The following is a 16,410-nucleotide window of genomic DNA, read 5'->3' on the forward strand; positions in this document are numbered from 1 at the left end:
GTTGAATCTTAAAAAACGTTTATTATTTATAGTTAAGAGAAGTTCCTTTCATTTTTATAATTCCTATTTGTAATGTCATGTGAATGTATAGGACTGTTTTCCAATATCATACAGGAGCTATAATATTTTAAGTTCCCTCAAGTTTTCTTTACAGGGATTAATCCAGAAAATCTTCGAATTGGTGACATTTCTCAACCATTTTGTTGTTGACATCTTTGTTGAAATATGTTAGGGCACAAAAGAGACAGTGACCTCAACTTTCCCATGTCAGGCTGTGTGAACACTTGGGAAGGGGCCTGCAGAGTGAGGGTCCCTGAAACTTAAGCTTCTCTTGTTTTATGGTAAATCTGTTTTTGTCCCTAACAGTAGGGAATCTGCCTATGTTGTTTACTGCTGTATTCCCCAGTATTCAGAAGAGTGCCCAGTCCATGGTTATGGATCAATAATAATCAACTGGATTGACAAACTGCTGATTGATTCACCTTCTATCTAACAATAACATATAATGGGAGATCAATATCTAACAATAACATAATGGGAGATCAATAAAGACCAGCTTAGTTAATAAATATGAGTTCTGGACTGGTTCAAAGGAAGATGCTTGAATGCAGGCTACTGAGAAGATACACAGATAGATGGATGAAAAGGTAGATTAGTAAATATACAGACATTTTATTTTCTATTTAGAATTTTAGAGAACATTTAACTGTGTTTTATTTATCTAGCTATAGGTGAACCCTGAAAAGAAGATGGACTATTTGGGGGGGGTGATGGGGTAGCAGAAGTAGGCCAGTGCTAGAAGTATAAGGATTTTTTTTTTAACTGAAAAAGACCAACAGTATCTCATAGTGCCTAAGAGCTTAGGGTTTGAATAGCTCTGTGATCTTGGGCAAGTTCCTCATCGTAAATATAAGCCACCACTTTTTCACCTGTGAAATAGATATAACACACAAATCTACCTCATTGTGATCAGACAATGCATTTAAAACTCTCAACCCAGTGCCTAGCAAATGATGAGCACTTAGTAAAGACAGCTGATTTTGTTTGTTTTTTTCACTATTAATATCATTATATGTTACCAAGGATAGCATGATTTTTGTGAAGTTTACAAAGACATACCAATTTGTGATCCCACCTTCACCTCTACCATGAAAAGCATATTCTAAATGAATTTCCATTTAAGTTTTTGAGAACTGGTTTTAATAGATAGGAGGATGACACATTACTGCATTTTGCTGAGGCATACCCAAAGTGTACCACAAAAGCCATCAGTTGGTGGATCCTTCAGGAAGTCGCACAATCAGGAAGTGGGGTTACTCAGATCCTGACTTTAAACTTTGGAAGCAGACTTCAAACTCTAAAGTGTAGCTAGTCATTACTTAGAATATTTATGACAATGACAAATGGTCACAGGTCACATTAGATCATTTGAACACATACACAACCACAGGAACTCATTTTCAATAGCATTGTCTTCATACTAAAAGGACAAAAATGCAGAAATAACGTAGAAAGCCCTCTCCTGCCCCTAAAAAAACGCAAAGCAAGTAAACTTGGAAATTATAGGCTCTCTAGAAATGACCATATACCGTATACAGATTTAAGCTCTGTGATGCCTGGCTTATAGCTACAGTGCTTAAAAAAAAAAAAAAAAAAAGGTTGTGCAAAATCCAAAAGCATAAGATGACCTTTACAACTGCTTTTGGACTACAGCAGCATAACATTTTCCCTCTTTCATTAAGAAAAATGCAATTTTTCTTTAAAAGACTGTTTTCAGTGTTAAATTTAAATTCAGTAAGGATCTAGGTGCTACCTTTTACCTGCACAGGTGATGTTAGAATTGAAAAGCAGAGCTCCTGAGGGGCTGCCTTGAATCCTCCCCAATTCCCCCAGGGTCTGACACAGCTGCTCTCGGATAGGACTACATAAAGTTCCTTAAACAGATCTCTTCAATAAATGAATGATGATAAAAATAGATGAATACCAAGTATATGGACTTTTAAAAAATAGCATCGTATATGCTTTTCCAGTTTGCAAAATACTTTGCCGTTCATAATCCCCTTTGATCCTCCCATTGACCCAGAAATGTAGGGAATAGTTCGCTTGTGATATGCAAAGTCACCAGGAAAAATGGCATTTAGTTTACTCTTCAGTGCTGGAGTTCTTTCCACAAGGCCACGAACATTAAATGTGCCTAATACGGGCACACTCTCTTGTATTGCACTTCACTTTATTGAGCTTTAGGTTGCGGTTTTTACCAGTTGAAAGACTGTTGGCAACCCTGTGTCTAGCAAGTCTATTGGTCACATTTTTTTCCAACAGCACTTGCTCACTTCATGTCTCTGTGTCATATTTTGGTAATTCTTGCATTATTTCAAACTTTGCCACTATTATTATATTTGTTATGGTGATCTGTGATCAGTGATTATGACTTGCTGAAAGCTCAGATGATGATGAGCACTTTTTAGCAATAAAGTATTTTAAAATTAAGGCATGTACTTTTTGGGGACATAATGTTATCACACACTTAAGAGATGACAGTATAGTCTAAACATAACTTTTGTATACACTGGAAAACAAAAAAATTATTTAACTCACTTTATTGCAATATTTGCTTTATTGTGGGTGTCTAGAACTGAAGCCCCATTATCTCTGAGGTACATCTGTACACGTTTGTTTATTGTAGTTGTTCTCAGCTGGGAGAATTTTGTCCCTCGGGGGCATTTTGTAATGTCTGGACCTATTTTTGGTTGTCACACTTGGGGGGTGGTGGCTACCAGCATCTAGTGGGTGAAGGCCAGTGATGCTGCTCAACATCCTACAGTGCACAGGACAGCCCCTCCACCCACCCCCACCTGCCCGGCAGGAATTATCTGGCCCCAATGTCAATAAGGCCCATGTTGAGCAACTCTGATGTAAACAATGAACTGTCTTGTAAGCACCATTAAGTTGATTAAGTTACTGTGGTGGTTTTAAAATCTGTCTGGAAATTACTTGACACTCTTCCCATCAAGAGAATAAGTGTCCTTCCTCAGAATCTAGACGAGACTTTATGATTGCTTTGATGAATAGAGGAAGTTGCATGATTTCTGAGTCTACGTTAGAAAAGGCCATGCAGTTTCTGCCAGTTTGGGGGGAGGGAGGGAACACAAGCCTTTGGATCCCTGAGTCATCCTGCAGGAAGTCAGGCTATCAGAGGGTGCCATGAGGGCAAGGCCCCCTGATGGGGCCACACAAAGAGAGAGCTGCCCGCCCTCTGACAGTAACCACATGAAAAACCTCAGGCCAGAACTGCCCAGCCAAGCTATTCCCAAAGTCCTACTCAAGAAACCATGAGAGATAACAAATGATGGGTGTCATTTTAAGCCACTAAGTTTTAGGGTGAGGGCTTACATGGCAAAAGCTCACCAGAACAATCTCCAAATTTGGTTGCTTGAAGTCAAGTGCTCTGGCAAACAGAATGTCCTCTCTCTCCCCCTAAACCGGTCTGACCCATGGAAGCATGGAAATCTTAACTAGAGGTCTGCCACTCCCCAAGTGAAATGGATTATAATCAGCCTATGGGAAATAGGTCACCAAAGGGGGGAGGGGGTTGTCAAAGAGATTTTCGGAAGAAATTCTGAAGAGCATTTTGAATGTTGGACAGCACACTGCAGGCTGGAGTCTTGGGCTTCAGTCATTTCAAAAACTGATTATTATTAAACTGAGGCATTTACTAGATGATCTCTTGATGTTCTTCTAGGCCTAAATTCTAGAATATCCTAATCTACACATATTTTTCAAAAGACAGGCATTTTTACATTGTAACTTAAAAAGTACACCCTAATGAATATAAAGACTGAAGCATCATTTTACATCCACCAAACTAAAAAAAGTTAAAAAAAAAACTACAAAAGGTGAATTAAAACCTAATGTTGGTGAAATTTGTAAATTCACACATTATTGAGGCCTACACTGTTCACTCCACAACAAGAGCTAAAAAATACAAATAATCTTTGACCCAGTAATGCCCCCTCTGGAAACTGTCCAAAAGGAAAAAGGAAAGAAAAAGCTTCTTGCACAATGATATTTATAGCCACATTATTTACAGTAGGGGAAAAAGCCCACAGGAAACAACCTAAATATCCAACAATGAAACAATAGCTAGCCATGATATGGCAGGATGCATTAATGCAAAGCTGTAAATACAAAGCCCATATAGAATTGTACAAAAGATATCAAGTGAAAAAAAGTGTATTTTTTACCAATCATTTCCATACATATGGTAAGTGTATCTATAAAAAGTTACTTTCACACTTATAAATGTCAAAAGAGAGAAATACAAATACTTTTTCTGTTAAGATGACTATTTTAGTATGTGTCATTTTCCTGTAAGGATATTAAAACATTCAGTTTTAATATTCTGAAACTATTAATCAAGTTTAGTATTTCAATGGACTTATGTACCTCACAGTTATCTGAATTCTAGTTTTATGTTTATTTTTATATTTTTTAAAAATTTTATTTATTTATTTGTGAGAGAGAGAGAGAGAGCACAAGCAGGGTGAAGGGCAGAGGGAGAAGCAGACTTCCTGCTGAGCAGGGAGCCCGATGACGTGGGGCTCGATCCCAAGACCCTGGGATCATGACCTGAGCCGAAGGCAGACACTTAACTGACTGAGCCACCCAGATGTCCCTAGTTTTAGGTTTATTAAAAAAATTTTTTTTACCAATTGGGATGCCTGGGTGGCTCAGTCGTTAAGCAACTGCCTTCGGCTCAGGTCATGATCTCAGGGTCCTGGGATCGAGCCCCACATCGGGCTCCCTGCTTGGTGGGAAACCTGCTTCTCCCTCTCCCACTACCCCTGCTTGTGTTTCCTCTCTCGCTGTGTCTCTCTCTGTCAAATAAATAAATAAAATCTTTAAAAAAAATTTTTTTTACCAATTTTTTTTGAGCACTTACTATATGCCAGGTCTTGGGAATACTGTGATAAACAGGATTGAAGGTGATTTTAAAGAAGGTATTCAGTGGAAGAGAGAGTCCGCTGAAGCTAAATTATGGGTGCTGCTTTATGAGAAGAGAGTAGGGAAATGAGCACTTTGGGGACAAAAGGATGTTTACACCATGCTCATGCTTTGATTCATCTTGTTACTTGTCAATAGAGCTAGCCTAGTTGCACATTTCAAGGCAAAGAAGAGACATTTTAAAAGCAAACAAACTCTGCCAAAGAAGTGAAGGAAGAAAAAGATCGATGAAAGAAATATTTTAACCAACTCAGATAAATCTGCACATAGAGGCTTTTTTGCATATTCTAATTGGAAAGAACTAGGAAGTTTTCCACTTGGCCTTCATTCAGAAAGTGTGCCTTTCCTCCGTGTATGACAGGAGTTGCCATACATGTCTCAGACTGTCATCACTCACTCAACAAAATTCAGCTGGGCCCAAGTGAAAAGGACATGGGCCCTGTCTTCTCAGAATTTGCAATCGATGGGGGTGAGAGCTGAGTAAATGGATTTTTGAAATAGAAAGTGACAAGTGCTATGAACATGCGGGGAACACCCAAACTGAATTGGGGTTGGGAAGGTTTCTTGGGGTGCATGAGCCTCAATGCTATTGACACATAAATGATGTGCAGAAGATGGGTTGAGGGATAGAGAGTATTTCACAAAAAGAGAACACAGACAAAGGTAAGAGACCGTGAGGACTGCACTCTTAAAAAGGGTTAAGGCCATATCTCACTTAGACCATAACAAAAAAGTAATGATAAAATGATGTCTGATAATTTCAGGGCAAAAATTAAATACTGTGATGATAAAGGGGTTTCTTAATTACTGTGTGCTATGGTCTGAATGTTTGTGTCCCCCTTCCCCACCCTAACTTCATATGTTGAAATCCTAACCCCCAAAGATGATGGTGTTAGGAAGTGGGGCCTTTGAGATGTGCTTAGGCTTCACCCTCATGAATGGGATTGGTGCCTTATAAAAGAGGCTCCAGAGAGACTCCAGCCCCTTCCACCAGCTTCGAAAAAGGGGAGGCCTCTTGCCAGAAACATGACCAACCTGGTGCCTCGATCTTGGACTTCCAGCCTCTAGAATCATGAAAGCCACCCAGTCTGTGGTATTTTGTTATAGAAATCCAAATGGATTAAGACACTATGACATTTACATAAATTATTTATTTAATCATCTTTCAATTTTTTATTAAGCCTTTTTTATTCAAGCTATTACATTTTTATGCTGAAAAGTAAATAAAGATCACATAGAAGTATCCCAATTTCCAAGGCTAAGTTATTCTTTTTTTTCCCCACAACAATGTTAATAAGTACATAGAAAAACTAAGTCAGTTGCTCTGAGAGATCTGTTTATACACTAGCATTTGGAATATGGCTTTGGAAAGGTTATAGAAGCCCAAAGATTCAGTGTCCATATTCTAACAAGCGTCCATGAAGCTATTTGGTAAGGACCTGAAGGTAACTGGTCAACAATTTGGAATAGAGTTGTCTGACTGAGCTGACCAGAAGCCAGTCTGCATTTCTACACTGTATCCATGGGAATGAGATCAGGCGTGCACAAAGACAAACAAAGGCCACCTTCAAATGAATGAGAGGGAATGACAACTGTCAATGTTCAAGGCATCCATGGGCGCAAGAGCTTTGCTCATGCTTTTCAAAACACAATGAAATAATCTCTTATGCTGACAATACAGTGTCTATCACTCCTTTATTTCCATGGCTCTGTTTAAACATTAACCTCATTTTTATACAGAAAGCTTTTCAATGATCAGGAGTATGTATGGCTTCTGTGGTATAAAAACTGTCTCTAGTCACTTTAAACTCCTAAAAGGAAGAACTGCAGTTACTCTTTCAGAACATAGAATAATAATGCGGGAATTTTCACCAACAAAATTGCACAGTTGCAGTGAACTGTTTCGACAACAAAGCAGACAACTCTTTCAAAGGAAGAACAATATATTTGAAAACTATTAACAGTCCCCATATTCTGTGGCCCTGAAAACATTAGCAAAATATACAGTTCAAGTTTGTACTGGTTAGTTAATGTAATTTATATGTACAAGAGTCAGCAGGTACAGACTGGAAAAAATACTTGACTATAAGTACTTTGAACTAATGATAACTTTAACAAAATTAAGAGTCGGCATTAATTTCTTTTCTAATTTGTATGATTAAATGAAAATGTTTTAAAACACTTTGAAAACACCGCTGAGTTACACAGAATAAAAGGCTTTAATATTTTACTAACAGAACCTTTCAAAGCCAACTCTAATTCTCTGTGTTCTATGGGACTATGATTTCTGAAAAGATGACTTTGAGGATATTTATTATACTGGATAGAAATAAAGAACTAAAAGCTTAATTGGAGAAACCTATCTATAACTCTAAAAGAACTTCTTTGTTTCTTCAGAAATCTGACTAAAGCACAGATATTAATTCTGCGACCAGAATTTGAACACTGTTATATATTATGCACCCTAAAAACCATGCAAAGCTTATTAATTACAGCTATTTTAGCATGGTAAGTCTGCTCTGAAACATAAACATATACAAGGGCTCCCTCATCGGTCCAAGCAGCCACCCTGGAGGGTGGGGGGTGCCAATTCCCACGGCTGGGCTGTCTCCCTCTGCACCCCTCAAAGTCATCAACTTCACCTGTCTCATCAGTTCATGTCTTCTCCATGTCAGACCCCAAAACCCACTCTGCCTTCCTTCATACAGGCATCTGTGGCTTTGAAGCTGTTGCCAGAGCTGCTGCTGTTGCAGCCCTACAATTTTGCCCCGCCTTTCTCTCTGACGACCCCTTTGCATTGGATGTCAGCGCTCGTCCTTTCCCCCAGTCTCTCCCCCTCTAGGGACTCCTGCCACATATGCAGATGCCTCAATGCAGTTCTCAAAATTCACAAGTAGACCATGCAATAACCTAAGTAATAGAAGCAAAAAAAAAAAAAAACCTCATTATAATCATTTTTATGCAAGTCTCTCCCATGTTTGTTGGTCTGTTTATGCAAGTCTCTCTCGTCCTGTCCCTCTGCCACTCCCTCTCCTCTTTTAGTGCCTAACTTCCGGATGCTGCCTGCATTTCCTCACGGTGAACTGACTCCTCAGCCCACTCCCCTCTGGCTTCAGCTTTTCGCCCCATGGAGACTGCCTTCGTCAAGGCAGTTCGACATGTTTGACTTCTGTGAACAAGCTGATCCTACCAACCAACTCTTCCCTCTCAAGATATTTGTGTGGCGCCCTACTTCCTGCAGTCTTCTTTCTGCTTACTACTCTCACTGCTCCTCTCTCCCTGGCTTCTCCTCCTCCTCACCTGACTCCATCAGGTAATCCCTCCTCTTGTGGCCAAAGCTGTCTTCTGGTCTCTGCCTGACTCATCAACACCATGTCCTCAATGACTCTAGTTGCCTCTGACTCCTAAATCTCTATCCCCTGTTGTTCTCTCTCCTGCTTCTAATACTGCTGTATATATATAACTATCTACCTACTAGACATGTGCACCTGGATGTCTCAAACAACCCGTCAAGGTGAACTGATGATCTTTTTCATCTAAGTTGCCTTTTTTCCTTGCCTTCCCCGTCTCAGTAGCAGCTCACTGAGTTGTCTACAGCCAAAACCTAGGGCTCAGTCTTGTCTTCTCCCTCACTTGCTGCCACCATAGTAAATCCTCACCAAATCCTGTCCACTCTCCCTAACTACTTTTCAAATTTGTCCCCTGTGATCTTTCCCTACTGCTACTGAATTTTGCACCATCATCCCCCAATTGTGTACTAAGCTAAAACCAAGACTAGAACCAGTTTTTCCTAAGTGCTTTTGGTGCCTTCAGTCTGGCCTCCATTCAATCCACCATCTTCTTGCCTCCAGAGTGATCTACCCAAGGAGCCAATCTGATCATGTCACTCCCCTGCTAAGGCTCTTCAAAACCTTCCCATTGTCCTCAAAAATCCATGCTCCTTACCACAGTTTACAAGGCCATTTAGGGTCAGGTGCCTACTAACTCTCACCCTCTCACCCTTTCACCCTCTGTGAATACCTTGAACAGTGTGTTCTGGACATAATGACCTTCTCCTTTCCTAGTCAAGCATCTAAAACATCTGATCCAGGAACTAGGAGACTTGGGTCCCATTCCTGGCTATGTTACTCTCCGTCCTATATTATTATCACTGGCAGCCATTTTAAAGGGGGAGAACTGGACTCTGACCTCTGAGGTCCTTCACAGTAGATTTGAATTGTAAAGATTCTTTCCTGTGCCCATGAAGACTCGCCAGGAGGCTTGATACTTAAATGCATCACAGTGACATTTCTCCATCCTCTGAACTCAACACTGAATTCTGTACTACCGATTTAGCAATTAATTATATATAATCAAATGATATCTATTACATCACAGAAATATATGTTAGATATCTCTGTTATAAGCATAGACAACAACACAATATGATGAAAACAACATAACCAAGTTTTAAATTATACAGACATTTTTTTAGGCACAAAGAGAGGGCTCTAAATTTCAATAATTCAGAAACTCAAAGACCATACCAAGGGCCTGCTTTCTATCTTTCCCCTGGGCCAGTGTACTGGCTTTATCCTCAAGCTAGCTAGTATCATGGCTGTAAGATGGCTACAGCTATCCCAAGCTTCACCTTTAGACCCTGGCAGTATGTTTCTTATCCAGTATCTCTCTTAAGAATGAAAAATTCTTTCCCAAAAGTCTCCAAGCATATCTCCCTCCATATCTCATTGCCATCACATGCCCATGTCTAAATCAGACACTGGAGAGAAGCATGGGACAACTAGGAATGGCCCAGTGCAAGCCCCTTGAGGCCCCCGCTCTCTTAGCTGCTCCGACTAGGAGGCAGTCACCGCACTTCTGTCAGAAAGGAGGAGGGCAGGGGCTGAAATTGGCTAGGTACCTTCCAGGGGCTGAGACAGTGTCCTTCCCTCATGTTTGGACTTGTTTCCAAATAGACTGTAAACTCTCTGGACCATGTTTCAAGTTTCCTATGGCTGCGCCTAGCACGTTGCCTTCCATGAAACAGTTACTGCATAAAAATATGTTCAAATGCTAGTTTTATGGAATTCACTACAGCCAGATGAACAAAGCACCTATGGATCATCTGAAGGGCCATCATAGGAATCATTTTCACATACAGAATCTCTTGTTTCAGGATTTACAGTATTAAGAGTCTTCTTTTCAGAGAGATATTCTTCTGTGTGTTCAGGTAAATCATTAGTCACCATAACAAATGAAAAAAAACAAAAAACAAGAAACTCACAAAACCCCTCCTATCTTTGACTTGCCAATTAGAATGACAGCCTTCTGTGGTTCCTTCTCTTTCATGCTGCGCTGAATCTTTCAGTAACATCCCAAGCTAAGCAAGGCTGATAGTCCAGACCAAAGCTTTTAACTTAAGTGGGAACATTCACACGACATCAGGATGATAACTTTGGTCCCCGATATTTTCCCTATTCTTCCTGAAAGACTTTATTTTTGATATACTGACTTGAATTTGTGCCTTTATTTTGCTAAATGTCTAAAATTCCATCATTGGAAGCTCATCTCTTTACATTCACAGGCTTATCCCTTTTAATAGGCCCATGGCCATTAGCACATTTAGACAGGAATAGTTATCACCCACGATAGAGGGAATTCATTTGAACTGACGCATTCACTGATTCTTGGTGTTGAAACCTACCTGTCTTGGAGGTCATCTCATAACAAGGTGGAACAGGCAATACTGGAATTTTAATTTGTTAGGAAAGACGAGATACAGCCCTAATATTTAAGCAATTACTTTCAAATCTGGCTGTACATCAGAAATGTTTGAATAATTGCTTTTAAATACTGATCCTGAGCCCCAGCGCCTGAATTTAAATCAAACAGAGGCTCATGAACCAGGACTTAAGGGAGCAAAGCATAGTCATGGTTGGGCAGGTGTAGCTGGAGAGCCATGGGGTGGGGAGTTACTTTATAAGATGGTGGTTTATGGCCATGGAGGTGCTGAGGCAGTTTAGGGTCAGTCCCAGAAATGAGAGATGACCTCAGACTTCCCTTTTAGTCATAAAAGAAAAACTTCCCTACTTTATAATTTTGCTTGGGGTTGTCTTGGGGCAATGGTGAGTTGCAAAGGGATAAGAGGAAAAGGGAAAAAGCATCAAGGCAGTGAAGGCAAAGGGAATAGTCTGGAAAATAACACTAAATATGGTCTGATCAAGTGCAGTCAGAACACAGAAGGGTGTATAGGTGTATCTCCACGGCTTTGGGGCATGTGCATCATGCCCATGCCTATGTGCGGTATGTGTACTTGCGTTGATATGTGTGCATGAGGAGTGTAGCAGAGAAAAAACCAGAATAGGCAGGACAGACTGCAGCCAGATGGCGAAGGACTTTTTAGGCCAGGCCAAGAAATCTGGACTTCACTCCGACAGGAGATGGAGAGCCACCGAATTTTTGAAGCAAGGGGTTGATTGGATACAAATAAGTGTTTAGAAAGATAATGCTGGTGACCACGAGAAGAATGGAGCAGAGGGATAAGAGATAAAAACAGGAAAACCAGTTTACAGTTGTCCAAACACAAAGAAAGAAAGGGCCTGAACTGGGTGGTGGCAGAAGTTGCATAAGGTGGGGAAGATGGACAGAACTTGGAGATAGGCTGTCAAGTTGAAACAAGGGAGAAGATTTCTGGTTTTCGTGTTTGCATGCGAATGCTGCTGCCCTGTAACCAACAGCAGACAAGACAGGAGAGAATTCTGGAGGGCAGGTGTTTTGACTTCAGTTGAGGACGCACTGAGCTCATGCTTATTTGACATCTGGGTGGAGATGGTAGCGGATAGAAATACTGATCCGGAACCAGAAGAGGAGTCTGGCTGGGGATTCTGACTTGAGTGGGGAACTGGCCCAGAGAGTACTGGGAGAATGAAGACAATGATCCCAGATGGAAGTCAAAACACCAAGGACTGGGCTAAACAGATGAGCTTGTGAAAGAGAGTGAGGGAGAAGATTTGAAAGTATTCGGTAAAGAGGGGGGACTCTGGGGCAGGGAGAGAAGATGAGGATTATCTGTGGTCTGGCAGCACACTGGAGAATATAAGTGTCACTGTGCACTTTAAAATTACATTTTCCTTTCCGCTATGGACCTATCATTTAGATTATGAACGATCTAGGCCCCTTATGGCCTTTCTCTTCTATCCTTCATCTGCCAGTTACCGTTTCAATGACTGTAAGCACTTAAACCAAGGAGTGATCAATGCAAGGTGATAAACAGGAAACTGAACTTTGAGCACTGCTTTCTCTTAAACACCCATGAGAAGGTTTACAGAACGTAAATTTGACTCGGGGCGCCTGGGTGGCTCAGATGGTTAAGCGTCTGCCTTCGGCTCAGGTCATGATCCCGGGGTCCTGGATCAAGTCCCGCATCGGGCTCCCTGCTAGGTGGGGAGCCTGCTTCTCCCTCTGCCTCTGCCTCTCTCTCTCTCTCTCTGACTCTCATGAATAAATAAATAAAACATTTAAAAAAAAAAAAAAAAAGAAAGTAAATTTGACTCTAAATGTTAAAATGAGATTTGAGGGTTTTAAGTTTCCACAGTGGTTGGCATGTATGCTGGACAGGATGTGAGATGTATAAACACACATACATACACATATGCTTTTTACATTCTCATTTTTGGTATTTATATTTGTAATATTTATATTACACAGTTGTACTTGTATATAATTTATAAACACATAAGTGTTTATAAATACATAAATACATAAATACATACATTTATGTATATATGTATGTGTATAGTAATGATGAATACTCAAAAATTTTACATACGTAGGGTAATGCCAAAAAACTTCAGCTATCACTAACCTCGAGATTTAATTATTCTTTGTTAATTTGGGATATTCATGGTATCAGAAAGTGATGTTGCTTCTCTGGGAACCTGGATTGATATCATAAATGACCAAGCTTGATTATGATCATCCTGAATTTAGAGAAAATTTGTTTCTTGAGTATGCAAATAACTGGAACAGAAGGAAGGAATAAATATTAAAAAATCATTTTTACAGATGTCATTTTAAATCACCTCTGCTTGCTTGCACTGATTTGTCCTTATTAACTACCTCCAAGTTAAAAACCTCTATACCTGACTTCATGCCTTGCAGCAACACATTCCACTAAAGTATTTCTCACTGCTCTTTAAAAAACAAGCCTCAACACTTCAAAGATAAGAAAATGATGTTATGTTTCCATTGCTTCTGTTAATAATGGGTAATTAAAGAGAGATGTAAACCTTGGATTTAAATGTCTATTAGTTCTTGGGAAGGTCGTGGTGTTCCAGGGACTGATTTTCAACGTGAATCCAACTTTATTTGAAACCCCTAGATTAGGGTTGATGGTCCCTCAAAACACTCTTTGGGTACCAGCACAGAATATCCACGAAGCACCACACAAAGGGTTGGACAGAAAACCTAATGATGCCTAGTTTCTGCTGGGGTTGGGGATAGTGGTGCTATTTCTCTATTATCTCAGATTGGGAGAAAATGCTACAGGGTTATCTGGATTAGGTTTCTTCCATAATAAAGAATAACCTGGCTAAATGCCTCAAAGGGGGATAGGAAATATTTATATGTATTAGGAAATATTTATATTCTTTGTAAAAACACTTGAAAATCAGAGACCATTTTTTTGTTTTGATAGCTGTTCAAACTACAAAATACAAATGTGGCCCCCTTCCTCCCAGTAAACTAAAGTTCTTACAGTAAGCACACACTAGGCTCTGGAAAAGGTCTGGAGAAGGTACACTTGATGGATGAGGGTCGCACAACTTAGTGCAGAAGGTGATGGGTGGGCCTCACTCTCACTGCCCTGCAGTTGGAGCTACCGCTTTAGTTAATTCTCTTGTTGGCAGCAGCTATGATCAAGAAAGTAAAAAGAACTCTTCCTGGCCTAAGTTTATATTAAGTTGAACAGAAACGTTACAACAATTAGAGGAAGGAAGAATTCCCTTGGAAGGAAGAATTCCCTTCTGCCGAGTATTTAAGAGGCACTAGGTTTTTCTATGTCCTCTAAGGTTAGAAACATCCGTGCTGCAGCCTGAAGAAATGGAAGCATAATTCACACCCTCGGGTTGAAAAACAAGCATTTCGGGCTCCCAGGCTCCTGCAAAGCCACCGGGTATGGCGCTGAGGTGATGCATGCTGCTTCCCAGAACCGGATTCCCGGGACCCGAAGAACCCTCTGGTGTGGGTCCCGGGCGGCACCTGCTGTCTAAGCCGGGCTGCAGGACTCTCCATCTTCAGGACACCCCTTAGTCTCCACTCCCTCTGTGCATGTGCGTGCGTGCACGTGTGTCTAAAACCAAAGCGCGCAGGAGCTGACTTTGAAGGGTGCTTCACAGACAGGGTGAGACACGCCTTATGGGGACACCAGGCGGGGGAGAGAGGGAATGTGGGGAGTCTCTCTCTATCCGGCTCTGGATGGCTGGGAGCCTAGGTCCACGTGGAATCCGAGCAGAGAGGCGCGCTGCCTGCCCCCTCATCCCGCAAAACTCCTCCCTCCTGCCCCAGGGACCCGCGCAGGTCCCTCCGGCAGCTGATGGAGAGCGAACTCCTCGCTTACCTTGACTGAGCACTAACACCAGCCGCAACGGCGCACCCCCTGTCCGTCCTGGACGCATCCTGAGCCTGCGGGGGGACGGTAGCTGCTCTCGGTTTGCGGAGGGTCTCCAGAACGCGGACTCCAGAAGCCGTCCCGAGAGCTTCTCTCGCCCGCCGGGGTGAGGGCAGGGAAAAGTTGCCTGGCAGCTCCTGGGACGCCAAGGCCCGCCCCGGCCCGCCCCTCGGCCACGGCAAACACCGGATCTGCCCCGGCCCCGCCCCACCGAGCCCAGTTCCTGCGGCCCCGCGGGCACCTGCGCTCAACCACACCCCTGGAAACCACACCTTAACTCCCCCGCACGGTTCCGGCCCGGGCCTGGGGGAACCCGGAGGCCGCGGGGCTGGGGTCCGCGAGCCTGGCCTTTTTCCTGCCCTGCACCAGACTGGCCGGGCACATCCGACGGGCGGGAGCCGGCCTGTCACTACCCCGCCCGCCCGCAGGAAACCCGGGTCCCCCGGAGAACCTTGGCCCTTCTGCAGCCCTTCGTGGCTCCAGGCTCCAAGCAGAGGTGGAAGGGGCGGGGGGGGGGGTTGGGGGCGCCGCGAGCCCAAAGCCACGCTTTTACGGGTGGCGCTGTGCGTGGCTCTCTCTGCTTTTCTCAAGTGGGTGGAGAAACGGACAAAAATAAGTGCAGAATGACCAGGTTAGAAACTAACTCGACAGGAAAGAAGATCTGCTCACAAGTTATGATTATCCGAGGTATATTTAAGCAAGACCTGTTGCAAAAGCACCGTGTGTGTGTGTGTGTGTGTGTGTGTGTGTGTGTGTGTGTGTGTGTGTGTGATAAATCCTCATTCATTCCTCTCCTCCAAGATACTAAGCAGCTGATTTGATTACTAAGTTTAAGCGATTTACTTCAAGACACAGAGACGAGTGAGAACCCATATATGAACTTGTGACTCTTCCTTTTTGTATTACACCATGACCATTTTATTCCATTATTTGAGTTTCAGATCTGGAAAAAAGGACATTCTGTAACCATATCTGAGATTTTTCTTACCAACCTAAGAAATAGGATATTCTCTTTTCTTTTTTTTAAATTTTTATTTATTTATTTGACAGAGAGACACAGTGAGAGAGGGAACACAAGCAGGGGGAGTGGGAGAGAGAGAAGCAGGCTTCCCGCGGAGCAGGGAGCCCGATGCGGGGCTCGATCCCAGGACCCTGGGATCATGACCTGAGCCGAAGGCAGACGCTTAACGACTGAGCCACCCCGGTGCCCCAGGATATTCTCTTTTCTTTAAATCTGATTTTTCCTCCAAAAGTTCACCCACAAATTCCCAGCACATTGCTGAAACCAGAATTCTTCCAGTGACCACTTTTATGAAATAATCCAATGTTTTAATAAATTAAACTTAAGGAACTATTAGACTAATCATTATTATTATCACCATTCCAAATATTTATGGAGCAGCTAGTATGAGCACTATGGAATATTTGGGATACTGCCACTCAAGTAAAGTGGTTCATGGTGGAAGGACTTAATTAATTGGTAAAAATCAAATGCTCTCCTTTACCATAGCTGAGGCTGGAGTCTTAAAGCACTAAATTGATATTCACCAGATGTTACTGCTTTGCACCATGACTATAAACTCAATACCTTTGAATTCAAAATGGATAGCCCCTGGTTCTTTCCTGTTTTCTTAATCTGTCTCTTACTAATTCTACTTACTAATCCTGACAAACACTTGAAGGAATTTTTTTTTTTTGACCTGTCTATGGTACTCACCTGCTTACTAAGACTCCAGATATCACCTGAGAGCTCTTAGGTG

The sequence above is a fragment of the Neomonachus schauinslandi genome, chromosome 7 (assembly GCF_002201575.2).
Source record: "Neomonachus schauinslandi chromosome 7, ASM220157v2, whole genome shotgun sequence".
Lineage (NCBI taxonomy): Eukaryota > Metazoa > Chordata > Mammalia > Carnivora > Phocidae > Neomonachus > Neomonachus schauinslandi.